Here is a 16107-nt window from a genome sequence, read left to right on the forward strand (position 1 = left end):
TTCTGAGTTCTTCCACTAGAAAAGCATAATCTCTCCTGGCTCTTAGCATTTGAGGTGGTATTTCTTTCAAGACAATCAAATCCTGTCCGCCAATTTGAAGCCTGGTGTTATAGGACTCTTGTAGTATCATGTTTCTGAACTCTCTTGTAGCAAAGTATATAACTACATCTCGGGGGAGTTGCTTCTGTTTAGCCGCCCAAGAATTAATGTGATAAATGTTATCGATCTGCCAGTCAAAGTTGGACCCTGGTCTTCCCACCAGACGGTCAAAAGCCTCTGAAAAAATCTGCTTCAAGTTCTCCTGTTTGTCTTCGCGCAGCCCCCTGACTCTTAATGCAAGCTCCATCTGTCTGTACTGTATCATAATAATTTGTTTTTCAGTGTTTTCAACTTTTTGTTGCACCACTTCAGTTTTGGATGTCAAATTGGTGTTGGCTTCATTAAGAACCTCTAGCTTATCTTCCATTCCAGAAACATGTTCTGTCAATACAATTACAAGTCCCAGCATATCATCATTTATTTTGGCAATCCTAGTATCAAGCTTATCATATAAGTCTGCCTTAAACTCTTTCATCTCGTTCTTTATCTCCTCTCTAAATTCTCTAAAAGTTTTCAAAAAAAGTTCTTTTGTTAGCAAATCTCCAGTACGGGGGATAGAAGGTGGAAGCTGCAACTTTGTGCCAGGTATGGGGGATGTGCTTCTAGGAGGAAGTTTCGGCCCAAGATTTAATTTTGATGCCATTATGCCTTATCTTCAAGCAATTAATCAAACTCTACTGGCCCGCGGTGCAGCTTATGAGAAGAAAAGTATTAAGTCACCCCTTTGTTAGTTCTTTAGGATTTTTCAAAAGGTTTCAGAAAAGGGCGTTGTAACAAAGCAGCTCGGCATATTCAGCGCCATTTTGGACTTCTCTATATCAGAAATATATATTAGCAAAGTTGATAAGAGGAAAGTATTGTAAACTCTTCAGAGAGGTGAATCTAATTAATAAGATACTGCTAGCCAACTGTTCCTCCCTTTTTGCAGAAAGTTTGCAGAAAGTTTCAAAAGATTAGCATTGTAACAAAAGAGTTCAGCATATTCACCTCTGTTTGGAATGTCTCTATATTAGCAAAGAATCTTTTAAAACTTTTAAAAGTTGATAAGAAAAAAGTCTTGTAAGCTCTTCAGAGAAGTGAAACTAATTAGTAAGAAACTGCTGGCTGGCTGTTCCTTTGATCTTTTTTATCACTATTCTTTGCCGAAGAGTTAGGAATGTGGCATTGTTATGGAGAATGCACAATCGCCATTTTAGGAGCTTATTTTTTAAGAAAAAAAACCCAAATGCACAAAGGAAGCTCTTGTAAAAAATGAACCTAGGATTTTTTTTTTTTTAAAAAGCAAATAAAGTTCTCAGATACGGACTCTGCTTGTATTAATTTCAGATAAATAGCTCAAATATTGTCCTAAGTGGAGGTTCCTTACTTTGCGCCATAAAAAAAAACAGCAGGGATTTCCGGCACGGAGATATGATTCAGCCTCGGTTGGCCCCCCCTTCTATTCGCAGCAAAAAAAAACTGCAAACTTCAAAGGAAAAGCTCTTACCAGCTGGATGTCTCTCTCGCTCTTCTTTGCCTGAAGAATGAGGTATCTACCAGGTATCTAGGCAGATAACGCGACCAGAAACCCGGGGGCAGCTCAGTTAAGCTACCACCATCAGCAAGGTCCCGCCCAGGAAGTCCCCCATGTAGGGCTTTAAAGGTAATAACCAACACCTTGAATTGCGTCTGGAGACCAATTGGTAGCCAGTGCAGCTCCTGGAGGACAGGTGTAACAATATCGCTCGTGCAGCTGCATTCTGGACTAGCTGTAGTCTCCGAACACTTTTCAAGGATAGCCCCATGTAGAGCGTATTGCAAGTGACCGTTTGAAGTGCCCCACGGTCCAAATAGGGCAGCAATTGGTGCACCAGGCAAACCTGGGCAAAGGCCCCCCTTTGCCCAGGTGTTCCAGTGTCAGCTGTGAATCCAGGAGGACCCCCAAATTGTGGGCCCTCTCTGAGGGGTGTAAGTTTTCATCCCCCAGGATCAAGGACGGATTGTCTGGGCTGTCCTTCAGGGGCAACATCCAAAGCCCATCCTACCTGATCCAGCAGAATCGACCTGCTTGGAGTCCCATTGATCTGGGATCATGATCAGGTGGGACCAGGAAGTGAACCAGTTCTGTTGCACCCTTGGGAACATCATTGCAATGAATGGGAAGCCCAACACCTTTCCAACAATGATTCCCCTGCACAAATAATCATTGGATGTTTCATCTTCTCTGAGACCTTTTTTCTTCCAGCTCAAGATCACCTTCATCTTCAGCCCCAAAGCTTCTTTCAGGGAGGGAAAAACTTACCAGCACAAACTTGCTTTAAGGTGACTGTTCGGGATAATAACTGAGCTCCAGTGAATGCATAGCAGGTGACTTCAAGATTAAGATTTGGGGAGGTGATTGTCATCTCAGAATCCCATGTGTTCTTGATATATGATTCCCACATGAAAGACACCCTATGTACCCAATTCTCTGTAGAGCAATTCAGCCGCCATTCTCTGTTTCGAATCCCAACAGGAGTGCAGGTCACTCTGAGCTGAGAGTCCAGCCAACGTCCTGAACAGAAAATAGAGAGACACCATTTGTGAAAGACCACAAAATCACCAGGAGGCCAAAGAAGAAGGAGAAGCAGTAACAGGAATGGTTCAAAGGAAGTTTTGCTTAGATTAAAGCAGGGAAAATACGTGTGACACATTTCTGTCACAAATAATCCCATAACAATTTTCCCTCTCATGTATGACATTCATTGTGAAGGGGGAGGACCACTATGGTAAAGGAGGACAGGTACCCCTCATCCTCTGCCTCAACAAATCCCTCTTTATATCAATCCATGGATTGATGGCCCTCCAGGCTCAGCTCCTCAAAATCCCCTCAACTCTTTCCCAGAGAGTTTGTGCCTCCATCCACAGAGATGATCCTGAATTGCCTCTCTGGAGATTCCAGCCTCAAAGCAAACTCAGCTCTCTCTTCCCACCACCCCATCCAGCAGCCTTTTTGGCCTGGCCAAATCCAGCCTCCCTGGAGGGAGAAGCCTGGAGAGATCTGGGCTGGATCCCCACAGGTTGCCTTCCATGGGGGAAGAATGCAGAACACAACTTGAACTCCACTTCGAATCCATCAGCTCCAGGCATGGGAGATGGTAGGCAGGGTGAAATAGGGAGGAAAACGGTGGTATTGGTGTGAGTGTGCAAATATAACCAAGGCTAGATCAGACTATGTTTATTTGATTAATAGGTTTGCATTTAAATATTGATATCTGTTTAAAAAAGAATACACAAACTTTACTCTCGGACAATGGCTCAAAAGAAGGGAGCAGCTGATGTGAAGCTCTGGGCTCCCTCGAGAAAATGCATCTCTTCAGAAACTGGACAACTGGACAATCCCACCCCCCCCCCGAACAGAAAAGCCTCCCACATCTTCACATCACCAGGGCAAAGGAGAGAGAGACTAGGAATTTGCTGCCATGGCTGGGATACTTACTAAATACTTTCAGGTCAAAGGTCTTATATTCCGGCTTGTTGTTTCCTCGAACAATTTTTGCAGTGTAAATGCCAGCATCCTCTTCCTCTAGCTTGTGGAGAATTAATTTGGTGCAATCCTCGGAGACACTCAATCTGTTCAGCAAAGCTAGTGGGTGAACCTGGAGGTTACATGGATCTGAAAGTCCCATCCAGGCAAATTTGTCAGTGCCATTTTTTGTCCAGAAAATTTCTTCAGGTGTTTTCAATTTGAAAGGATGTCTCCAAAAGGGGGGCACTTCAAAATAGACAGACTTCCCTAGAAAACCGTTTTTGTCTTCTGGTTTAGAAGCTCCTGCAAGGCCAGAGAAAACAGAGGACGCCTTCAACAGACCCCAGACAGAAGACCACCCAACCAAACAGACAAAATCAATGCTAAGAAATACATGTATGAAATAAATCACAGTAGTAATGGGGAACTAATTACCCTGACATCAACTGGGAGGCAAACTCTGCATCAAGTGGGAGATCAAACAGGTTTCTGATGAGCCTAGATAAGCAATGGCGAATCTTTTTTGGCTGGGGGGGGATGGGGACGACGCAGGGGCGTCGTGCATGGGTGTGCCGCATTCATAATGCAATGTGCGACACACACACCCCTTCAGTGAGAGATAGGAAAGGAGCAAAGCTCTTAATTGTCAAGGCAAAGAAATGAAGACAAAAGAAAATGTATTATCAGCATTCATATTCCTCACTCTCCTGTCCATTCCATCCACACCTGGGTCCTATCTCCACATGGGACCCTTCTTCTCATCCCCAGGGCCTCATCTGGACATACATTCCATCCTCTGATCCTTCAACTACAATGAAGGACTCGCTGCTGGAGGACTCTGGTTTGAGTAGGTCATATTGGGGTGAAGCCATGTTGACTGCTAATTGTTTAATCAACAGGCTGTGGAGCTCCTCCATTAATGATGCTCCGTACGCAGTGCTAGATGGGAGAAAGCCACCTCTGGCACATGTGAAGGTGCTTGGAACTCATGTGTGGATTCATATTCCAGAGGCCATTAGGAGAAAAGGACAACCAAAGGCCAGAAAGCTCAGGTTTATGGGCTACAAGCCAGGTTCAAAGAGCTATCGCTTTAACGATGGAAGCAAAAGAATTGTCATTTCAAGGTCTGCAAGCTTTGCAGAGCAATCTGGAACAGAACTGATGCGCATTTTTGGAATGATTCACTTAGTGATGGTGATGCACTTAGAGATGGCAACTCACGTAGTGACAGCAACTCACTTAGTGATGGTGTCAGGGAGGAGAAGCTGAAGAAGATATGAAGCAAGGGAAGGCAGAATCAGTCAATGCCATGCAGCTCAGAGCGATGGAACGAGGGGATGACACCTGACAGGTATTCTGCTAGTGAAGTCAAGGTGTGTCATGTATGGTATGAGCCAAGGAACTTTCAGGACGTTTTGCCACTTCCTAAAATGCCAAGTAAAGTGGAAGGAAGCCATGGACAAGGGAATGAAATCCATGGGTGAACGTAACATGTTCACTTCTATACCTTTGACACAGGTTGGCAAAGCTGCAAGGAGGTGGCACATGGTTTTTCACAGCTGAAAAATATACACCATGGTGACGTATTTGCGCCAACAGTAAAGAGTGAAAGCATAAGGCTGGAACTAGCGTTGGCAGGGGCACATGGCTAGAAAATTTGGCATTTTGACGTAGCTTTGACATAATTCTAAACTAGAAATAGTAAGAGAAACCCAACTGACCAGCTCCTAAGAGAACAACTGATAACCATAATCCAAACAGAATCTTGTGGGACATATCAGCAGCTGGCATTTCAACAAAACGAAGCAAAGTCTAATTTCTGCAAAATATAAAGAGTCTGGTTGATTTGCATAATATTTTAGTGAGTCTCTAATGTTTCTCAAAATTCTACAGCCTCTCTTTCCTGCACGCTCTCTGTGTGGTGGAGTTGAAGGCTGCCTCTTCAGTGGAAGAGAGAATGTGACTGCAAAATTTTGCAAAACAAGTCTTGCAACGTTTTATATATTCAATTTATATGGATACCCATGAAACTGGAAAACGGAAGACTAGGAGGCAGGTAGAGGGAAGTACATTTCAGCTGATTGACAGCAGCGGAGGCAAAGACAGATCTTGGGCCTTTAAAGTCCACGGTTGCCTCTCTATTGGTCGAGGCATACTTCCAGATGATCAAGGCAAAGTTTTCCTTGTCAATCACAAATTATTGATCAGCCAACTGTGATTCATATTGAAAACAAATCCCCCGCAAACAAATAATTGTGTTATCTGCTATCGAGGTACTATAATTCCCTGCAGCTGGCTCTCTGTTTTGTCTCCTCTGTCCAGAGAGGCTGCACAGCTGCATTGCCGAATCCAGACCTGTTGTCTCGTTGCATTTCTTCCGTATGCCAGATGAAGAAGGAGTGCCTTCTACAGAAAGGAGGCACCTTCTTCGCAAAGGTGGTTCCTTCTTTGTATGGACACACAAAGAGGAAGAGGCAAAGCCTGTGGAAACATCTGACACCAGTTCTGAGTGACCACCATGGGTTTGTAGACAGACTCAAACAAATCTGGATTGTGGAGAGACTGATCTATACATCGACTTCCGCGCTGGCTGTATTAAACACCAAACCAATGGCTCACGTCCCTACAATCACAACAACCCAACAATCAACAACCACAACACCCCAACATCCAAGACTAGGCATGCAGGCCCCCCCCAAGACCACCCAGGTTCACCGCTAGAGGCTTTAAATGCAACCTCTTCAACTCAAGAAGACTCACATATAAAATGCCGGAATTTCTTCTCCTACTAAATACGACTCAATTTGACCTTGCATTTGTCTGCAAAACATGGTTAAACAAATCCTTTCCAGACTCCATTACCGTTCCAAGTGACTACCATGCCCACCGATCTGACCGTGAAATCCGAAGAGGAGGAGGTGTTGCGGTCTTCTACAAAAAGTCCCTAGATCTGAAAAATATTCAAGTCTCTTCCTGAGACCATTATCTGTGATCTGCCACTAGATACCACAATTCACTTCCTTTTATGTTACAGAGCCCCTGATTAGGACCTTCATCATGTGAGAAGATGAGCTACATGACTAACGTGGGCAGCCTCATGCCCATATCCCATGATCTTCCTTGGTGATCTCAATTTGCCTCAATTTGCCTCAATTTGCCTCATTGCACCCTCAATCAGTGCACAACTGAAACAACACATACGACCCTTTATAATGCCGTCACTACTTGAGGACTCGTTCAATTGGTAACTATTAGCACTAGATTCAACAACTGCCACGATCTAATCTTCTGCAACAATTTAAACGCAATTTATAGCCTTCATATCGAAGAGCCTTTTTCCAACAGTGACCACAGCATGATGGACTTTTGTCTAAATTTGCATCCATACAAAGAATCTCATAATACTGTTGCAGAAAATGGCAGGCTTTAGACTTCTCAGGACCCAGGAAAGGTTTACTTGGCATCCAGGTTCAGAAAGCTAGCGAAATGGCTAGCATTGCAAGTTCTGAACCACCTTTGTTATCGAAGCACACGTTCTTATACATTCTCAAAGGCAGCGTAACACGGAAACACCCTTACTCATTTCTTAGTGGTTACCTTGAGGAGAAAGCCTCATAAAGGGGACGGGGTCTTACTTCTCCTTTTGTCTTCCATGGGCACCAGTTGAGGGTACCCTTAGTTCTACTGGGATGGCCTTGGGGCCCAAATGAGGATTTACCAGGGGGTCAAAACCATTGGAGCCAGTTTTGCTTTCCCCTGAAGTGGCTGGAGTTTCTAATCTCCTCCTGGCCTGGAGGAGGAATATCAATGACTTCCACACCTTTCAGGGCTGTTTTGCAGGGTTTCACTGGCTCCTTGTCAGCTTTTTCCCCTCCAGCCGAAGATGGTTTTGGGCCAGGCTTAGAGTAGCAATTGGCCGATGCCCCTCCTTCCCACATCTGAAACATGCCGTCAATCTGGGCTTGATTGATGACCCCCCCACACTTTTGCTGCTCTAGGGACGTCTCTCAAAGCAGGAGGTGGGTTTTTACTCCAACTGCTGCCCCAACTGTATCGATTTCTGACTAGGTCAATTTCCACATCAGCAGCCAGCACATAGTAGTGTAGCAGGTCTCGGGGTGTGTGTGTGTGTGTGTGCTGTTCACACAGCTCTGGTACACATCGTCATTAAGGCCATCTCTGTAGCTGTCCCCTCATCATCCTGGCTGCTCTTCTCTGCACCCTTTTCTAGAGTCTCAACCTCTATTTTATGGTGTGGGGACCAAAACTGGATGCAGGACTCTAGGTGTGGCCTTACTGAGGATTTATAGGGTGGTATTAGGACCTCCCTTGATCTTCTATTAATGCAGTTTAGGATTGCGTTGGCTTTTTTGGCTGCTGGCTCCTATTTGGCTGGTTGTCCACTAAGACTCCAAGATCCCCCTCCCAGTCACTGCTATTAAGTCTGCAAATTGAGACAAAAGTCCATCATGCTGTGGTCACTGTTGGAAAAAGGCTCTTTGATATGAAGGCTATAAATTGCGTTTAAACTGTTGCAGAAGATTAGATCGTGGCAGTTGTTGAATCTGGTGCTAATAGTTACCAATTGAACGAGTCCTCAAGTAGTGACGGCATTATAAAGGGTTGTATGTGTTGTTTCAGTTGTGCACTGATTGAGGGTGCAATGAATAAGAGGCAAATTGAGATCACCAAGAAAGATAATGGGATATGGGCATGAGGCTGCCCACGTTGGTCATGTAGCTCGCCTTCTCGCATGATGGAGGGTCATAATCAGGGGCTCTGTAACAGAAAAGGAAGTGAATTGTGGTATCTAGTGGCAGATCACAGATAATGGTCTCAGGAAGAGACTTGAATATTTTTCAGATCTAGGGACTTTTTGTAGAAGACAGCAACACCTCCTCCTCTTCGGATTTCACAGTCAGATCGGTGGGCATGGTAGTCACTTGGAGCGGTAATGGAGTCTGGAAAGGATTTGTTTAACCACGTTTTGCAGACAACTGCAAGGTCAAATTAAGTCGCATTTAGTAGAAGAAATTCCGGCATTTTATATGTGAGTCTTCTTGAGTTGAAGAGGTTGCATTTAAGGTCTCCAGCGGTGAACCTGGATGGTCTGGGGGGGGGGGGCTGCATGCCTAGTCTTGGATGTTGGGGTATTGAGGTTGTTGATTGTTGGGTTGTTGGGTTTGTAGGGACGTGAGCTGTTGGTCTTGTGTTTAATACAGTTGGTGCGGTAGTTGATGTATAGATCAATCTCTCCACGATCCCAATGTCTTTTGAGCTCAGTGCAGAGCTCATGGGAGAATGCACATTCTAAAATGGATAGGTTCGGCCACGAACGCAGTTTATTGTGATTAGTGTGGTTTCTGGCGAGTGCGTTTATTGAGCAAAAGCAATAGCAATAGCAGTTAGACTTGTATACCGCTTCATAGGGCTTTCAGCCCTCTCTAAGCGGTTTACAGAGTCAGCATATTGCCCCCAACAACAATCCGGGTCCTCATTTTACCCACCTTGGAAGGATGGAAGGCTGAGTCAACCCTGAGCCGGTGAGATTTGAACAGCCGAACTACCGAACTAGCAGTCAGCTGAAGTAGCCTGCAGTACAGCACTCTAACCACTGCGCCACCTCGGCTCCTAGCGTGCAGTGGATGGATTTGCGTTTACTGGCCTCACTATTGCAAATTACTCTGCAGAAGGGTGGAGCTCAGTATGAGAGGAACCGCAGGTTCAGACCTTGGGTGTACGCACATGGCTGAGGAGCCAATGGGGCGAAGCTACCATCTGTGGGATTATGACTGAACGCCTCTAAGTCAGAATCCCCCCTAAACGTAATGATAACGCAGCACCGAGGAGCCTCGGTCAATGTTCCCTCTAATTTTTTTTCAGTGTGAGCGGAAAAGTATAGTGTTTGAGCAGCACATTTTCATACCTGAGCACCTGGATTTTTTTCATAGATGTCACCCAAGACAACGAAATTAGTGTTATTTGAAACTCAATTCTACCATGTAAATATCCATTAAGTAAAGAAATCTCCCTATACAGGTAGTCCTCAATCTACGACCATAATTGAGCCCAAAGTTTCTATTGCTAAGTGAGACATTTGTTAAGTGAGTTTTGCCCCATTTTACAACCTTTCTTGCTACAGTTAAGTGAATCACTGCGGTTAAATCAGTAACCTGGTTGTTAAGTCAGTCTGACTTTCCTACTGACTTTCCTTGGCAGATGGTTGCAAAAGGTGACCCCAGGACACTGCAACCGTCATAAATATGAGGCAGTTGCCAAAGATCCAAATTTTGATCATATGACCATGGGGATGCTGCAATGATCATGTGTGAAGAACAGCTGTAATTCACTTTTTTCAGTGCTGATGTAGCTTTAGTCATTAAGTGAACTGTTGTAAGTTGAGGACTATACTTTCCCCCTTACTATCCAATAGTCTGCAGTGATTTAGCAAGTTATGAATAAATTACCAACTGATGTAGATTAGCAATTGGAGCACTTAAAGAAGCAAACAAAGAGGGGAGAGGAAGGAAGGGAGGAAGGAAAGAAGGGAGGGAGAGAGAGACAGAGACAGAGGGAGAGACAAAAAAGGAAAGAGGAGAAAGAGAAAAAGAAAGGGGAAAGGAGGGTGGGAGGATAAGAAAAAGAGGCAGAAAAAAGAAAGAGAGAGAAAGAGGAAAGGAAGAAAGAAGGAAGGAAAGAAAAAAGGAAGAAAAAAGGAAGAAAGAAAAGAGGAGAGAAGAGAAGGAATAGAGGCCAAAAAAGCAAACAAGGAAAAGTAGGGAAAAAACTTTCACTGGAAAACACTATTTTTCCATCAGTGCAAAACTTTCCTAAACAAGGTTAATTTTCTGGATTTTGACTTTGGCTTCTTGGACCAAGAAGCCTTTATTTTCTTTTTCTAAAATCAAATAAAATCTGCAGAGCACCAGCTCGACTCCCCCTTCCTACGAAAAAAACCTTGAGCGCAGAGGCTGGATTCAGACAACATGTGCATATCCGGCGTGGGTTTCCACTTGTTTGAGAGTTGGTTGCTGCAGTTGCTGCTGCCGTTGCTGTTGCCACCGCTTCTCTCCTCAGTAACTTTGATCCAGGAGGGAACAGCCTCCCTGTCAATCAGCTAGAAAACGGCTTCCTTCCCTCGGCTTCCTTCGTGCTGAGTTATCCTTTAGAAACTTACTGTTAATGCCTACTTCCCTATCTCCCACAGGCTATCGGGGCTTTTTTTCCTGCTCCCGCCCCTCCGCCGCCTTCCTACTGGCTCCCGTAGCCTCAAAGGCTCCTCAAAGCCGCAGCGCCGGGCAGCAAATCCGGCGGTGCTGTTAGAGGAGGAGGAGGCAGCAGCAGTTAGTCCGACCTGCACAGGACCTCTCCCCAGTTTCCAGAGCCTGTGGAAATCACTGCGCGGAAGTTGAAAAGTCCTGCGCGGTGTTTTCTTGCCATGTGCGCGGCCGCGCAGCCGCGCACCTTAGAGGGAACAGTGGCCTCGGTGGGCCTCGGATAGCCGGGCCACCCGGCCCGGTGCGGAAAGCCATCTGTCACGGGAGCGGAGCGTGGCCGGAAGGGGGCTGCCTCTCACCCGCGGCGAAGCACATGTCCGCAGGGAACCCAGTGCTAAATCATTCGTAGAGGACCTGATTCTGGGTCGGGGTTTTGTGCGTAGCAGAGCAGCTCCCTCGCTGCGATCTATTGAAAATCAGCCCTCGACACAAGCTTTTGTCCTCTGAGCGGAGCGCGGGCTCCCTCCCTCCGTCCGTCCTGCTGGGCGGGTCATCACCGGAGATGTCAATAATTTCATCCGGAGAGATTGTCGATGCCGGAAAGTTTCTGATGCTGCTGGAAACCTTAGTGATGTCACCTATTTCGTTGTTGTACTCAAGTCCAAATAAGATGGCATTTGGACGCTTCAGTTCACGTTCGACTGCATCTTTGATGAGGATGGAGATGTCAGTAGAAGTGTGTGTGTGTGTGTGTGTGTGTGTGTGTGTGTGTGTGTGTGTGTGTAATGAGGGCTGGATGGGAACAATCAGATGGGAGGCTGGCAAAGAAGCCTTAGTTTCCCCACTGCCGGGGCTCTCGGAGGAAGGAGGCAAGGATGCTGGCTGGCATTCGCTTCCCTTACTGTTCACTGCCGCTGCCCCTGCAGGATGGAGCATTGCCACCCCCTCCCTGCTGGCTGCAGCCCAGGTCCCACCTGCCCTGCCTAGCTGGCCGGCTAAGCCGCGAGGGAGCGAGCAGCAATGAGCAGGAAGGGAAATGGGTTCTTTTAAAGATTGGGTGGATGGAAACGCAGGAGCCATGGATGTGCAAAGAACAAGATATTTATTTAGAAGAAAGATGACAGCGATTCAAATAAAGCAAGCTCGCGCCAGGGTATTTATAGTAAATGTAACACTTGTAGTAACCAATCAGGGGCCGAGTACTGCACAGCAACTGCTGATGCAGTACCTCGGCCAATCAGGGCCCACTGGCTGGTTAGCAACAGTCTATGCTGCGTCCCAGCCAATCAGGGAGCAGCATAGACTGTTGCTGGCCCTTTAGGGAAGATTAGAATTAGTCTGGATATACAACACCCCTTCCCCTCAGTTCTGCGCATGCGTCCCTAGTGGAGCATGCGTAGTAGTCCTTAGACCAGGCCTCGTCATTGTAGAAAGTTGGCGAGCTGGTGAGTATACTTGGTGGGGAACACATAGGATAATAACAGGGAAATAACAAGGAGCATTTTACTCTTCTGCTGTAGTTCAAGAACATTGTAAGAACTTCTCCTTCCCCCCCCCAGTTAATTCATTCACATTTACATAAAGACTCCATTTACATAACACAATTGCATTCGCAGTATCCCTTGTAAGTTTGTGTATGAGAGATTAGCGACTTTGTGGATTGGCTTGCCGGCAGGGTTCCCTGTTGCTGGAAGGATTTCTGCTGGTGTTTGCTGCAGACAAGGGATAGGCTGACCGAGTGGAGCTTTCAGCTTGGTTTGAGGCACAGGAGTTTTGGCTGACAGTTCAGGCTGAGCGGAACCCACCCTGGAGGCGGCTGAGATGGGGAGGCGTGTGAGTTTGCGATCCTGGGCTCGTTAGGAAGGCTGGCAGGCTTCTGAGAGTGGAGACTTTTGTGCAGCAGGCAGGCTTCTGTAGGAAGAGAGCAGGCATTGAGCTCTCGCGGCAGGCTTCGCAGGAAGGGGTTTGTGAGCCCTGGAGGCGTTGGGAGGACCGGCAGGCAGCGGAGGCAAAAGCAGGCAGCGGAGGCAAAGGCAGGCTGGGTCGTGAGGCAAGCGGCGGCCGTGTGAGGCTGGTGCGAGCAGAGCCGGGCGTGCAGGCGGCGAGGCTTCAGAGGACAGGCAGCAGGCGGCAAGGGCTTGGGAGGAAACAGCAGGATGCACAGGCGGAGTGGGCTCAGAGGCCGCGGCAGGTTGAACACGGGGCTGGCTTTGAAGGCAGCGGCGGGTAGAGGCAGACAGCGACGGGCGCGAGGCTTCGAAGGCGGCCTTCCCGGAAGGCAGCTGAGTTGAGCGCAGAGCCGGCTATGGAGGTGGCGGCTTCTGGCCGTCCTGTGGCTCCTCAGGCTTCTAGTTGGGAGGACACGGCTTCGCAGGAAGGCAGGCATCGGAGGACGCGGCAGCTTCGCAGGAAGGCAGTGGGCTCCTCGGGCTTCTCGATCGGAGACAGGCAGGCTTTGCGGAAAGGCAGTGGAGGCAGGCAGCTCTTCGGGAGGCATGCAGGCAGGCAGGCAGACTCCATCGGCGGTTGCGCGGTCTGTGGCTCGTCCTTAGGTTGGCGTATACCGGGGTATGTGGCTCGTCCTTAAGTAGGCGTATACCGGGGGTATGTGGCTCGTCCTTAAGTAGGCGTATACCGGGGGTATGTGGCTCGTCCCTAAGTTGGCGTAGACCGAGGCTCCAACGGCTGTGGCTACTGCTGCTGCTGCTGCTGGCCTTGGGAGTTGTGCGAGGCAGATCGAGTTGTGCCAAGAAAAGGCGTTCGCGTGGCTGCGACTGGCTGTTTTCTCTTGTTCCAGGCCCTGCGGGAATCGCGTATCCCACCTTCGTCACCAGTTTTAAAGATTGGGTGGATGGAAACGCAGGAGCCATGGATGTGCAAAGAACAAGATATTTATTTAGAAGAAAGATGACAGCGATTCAAATAAAGCAAGCTCGCGCCAGGGTATTTATAGTAAATGTAACACTTGTAGTAACCAATCAGGGGCCGAGTACTGCACAGCAACTGCTGATGCAGTACCTCGGCCAATCAGGGCCCACTGGCTGGTTAGCAACAGTCTATGCTGCGTCCCAGCCAATCAGGGAGCAGCATAGACTGTTGCTGGCCCTTTAGGGAAGATTAGAATTAGTCTGGATATACAACAGGTTCCGACAAGTATCGCTGCCTCCTCCCTCCGAGAGCCCCGGCAGTGGGGAAACCAAGGCGCCTTTGCCAGCCTGTCAGCTGAGCGGACCCATCCAGCCTCACCCCTCATTACTCTCTCTCTCTCTCTCTCTCTCTCTCTCTCTCTCTCTCTCTCTCTCCCTCCCTCCCTCCCTCCCTCCCTCCCTCCCTCCCTCCCTCCTGCGGGAGGTGAGCACTGCTGGGGAGAAAACAGGCAGAGAGGGAGAAGGCATCCAATGTTCCCTCTAATTTTTTTTCAGTGTGAGTGGGAAAGTATAGTGTTTGAGTGGCACATATTCATGCCTGAGCACCTAAGAGAGCCACAGTTTGAACTGCTGCCACGTCTCCTGGACATTTGCGCAAACTTCCAAGCGTCAAGCACCGATTGCGAGCGAGGTTTCAGCCTGATGAATGCCAGGCATGAAAATGTGCCGCTCAAACACTATACTTTTCCGCTCACACTGGGGGGAAAAAGCCTCTCTGCTCAGGTTTTACATTGTTAGACTGGCTAGAGGGAGACATGGCACCACCAGCCTGGTCCTGGCATTTTGCAGGCAACCTGCCCTCTCACATTCCTTTGGAATGCAACCCATCCCATTTTAATTAGATTTTGCCAATTCTACTATTAAAAGATAATCCTATTATTCTAAAATATGACTAACTCGATATTAAAAACTGTAAATATTTAATGCTGATAAATAATAGCAGTAATTGTTATTTAATATGACTAAAATCAGTATTGATATAGCAATATAATATCAATCAAAATTGACAATAAACACTAAATACAAATATATAATGTGGAATATAAATGTAATAAATATAATATATAAATGCAATATAAATGTAATAAAATAACTTATCATGAAACTCTCCCCCTTTAAAGTAGTAAGATCAATTAAATAGTCTAGCAAGTTTGGACTATGTGTTGTGTTATGTTACTTAAGAATATACATACCTCAGAATCAGATACAACATCTACATCATTTCCAACTGAGTCGATAAAATCATATGCCATGCCAAAACTATTTTAAAGAAAGATATGGAATTAATCAAGTATTGCATTTATTTTTCAAAATGAAAAATTATTTCATAGTTTATAAGAAACTATTTTTTATTATTTCAGTTTTGTACCCCATCTTTTCATCTCCAAGGCATTCAAAGCAGCTAATAGATTTTTTAAAAAAATTGAAATCCACTTAAAAACTGGTATGAACATCCCCATAATCTAATTCAAAAAGCCTGGCTAAAAAGGGAATTATCCTTTTCTAAAACCAAAAAAGAAAGAACTGCCGCAGGATTGTATTCCGTAGTATTTAATCAATGCATAGCTTTCAAATGTAATCCAAATTATATATCTAAACATCATAAATCATTTAAATATCAGAAGATCCCAGCATTGTTTTTTCTGATCTCTTGGCAGAAAGGAGGTGTACTGGCATGTTATGGAATTTAAAATGATGAAGTCCATGACACAAATTGCACAATAGGAAATCCAGGCCAGAATGCATTTAACTCGCCAGGGACCAGAATTTAGCAGGCCCAGGGGGAAAAAAAGTAGGTAAACCATTTTATAGCGAAATTTGATATCATTAAAAATTAAATAGGATTAAAAGAGGAAAAGGTAATTCAAACATTGTTTCAGTATGGACAGTTACAGGCCAGATGGGAAAAAGATCAAAAAATTGGTTTTACGCAAAATGAGGATAATTTACTAAAACAAATTAGGGATCAAAGTCAAATGCATATAAAAAGGTTATACAATGTATTAATAGAAATGGATTCGGAGACAGAATTAGTCAAAGATTGTATGATAAAGTGGGCACAAAATTTTGAAGAACCAACAATGTTGGATACATGGGAAAATATATGGGTAAGAAATGTAAAATTCACACAAGCCCAGAATTTGAGAGAGAACTTCTATAAGATGTTTTACAGATGGCATTTAGATCCTTAAAAACTGGCCTGTATGTATCCAAAATTTACAACCTAAATGCTGGAGAAGTGATTGTGTTGATGCTACATATTATGATATATGGTGGACTTGTAAAAAGGTTAAAGCATTTTGGATAAAAATATGGTGGATTATACAAAATATTCTTTAAAAAGGGTACAGTTTACTCCTCAGTTATTTTTGTTTGG

The 16107-nt window shown here is 45.7% G+C and overlaps 1 protein-coding gene across 1 annotated transcript in view; it reads right to left on the reverse strand.

Moving 5' to 3' along the window:
- The window catches only part of LOC148042286 (SLAM family member 6-like), a 979974-nt gene that overhangs the window by 149351 nt on the left and 814516 nt on the right, over positions 1–16107 (reverse strand). The gene's annotated exons all lie outside the window — the stretch shown is intronic.

This window comes from Thamnophis sirtalis, unplaced genomic scaffold, assembly GCF_051295495.1.
Source record: "Thamnophis sirtalis isolate CommonGarterSnake01/CBP01778 unplaced genomic scaffold, rThaSir2_p1.2 scaffold_18, whole genome shotgun sequence".
NCBI lineage: Eukaryota > Metazoa > Chordata > Lepidosauria > Squamata > Natricidae > Thamnophis > Thamnophis sirtalis.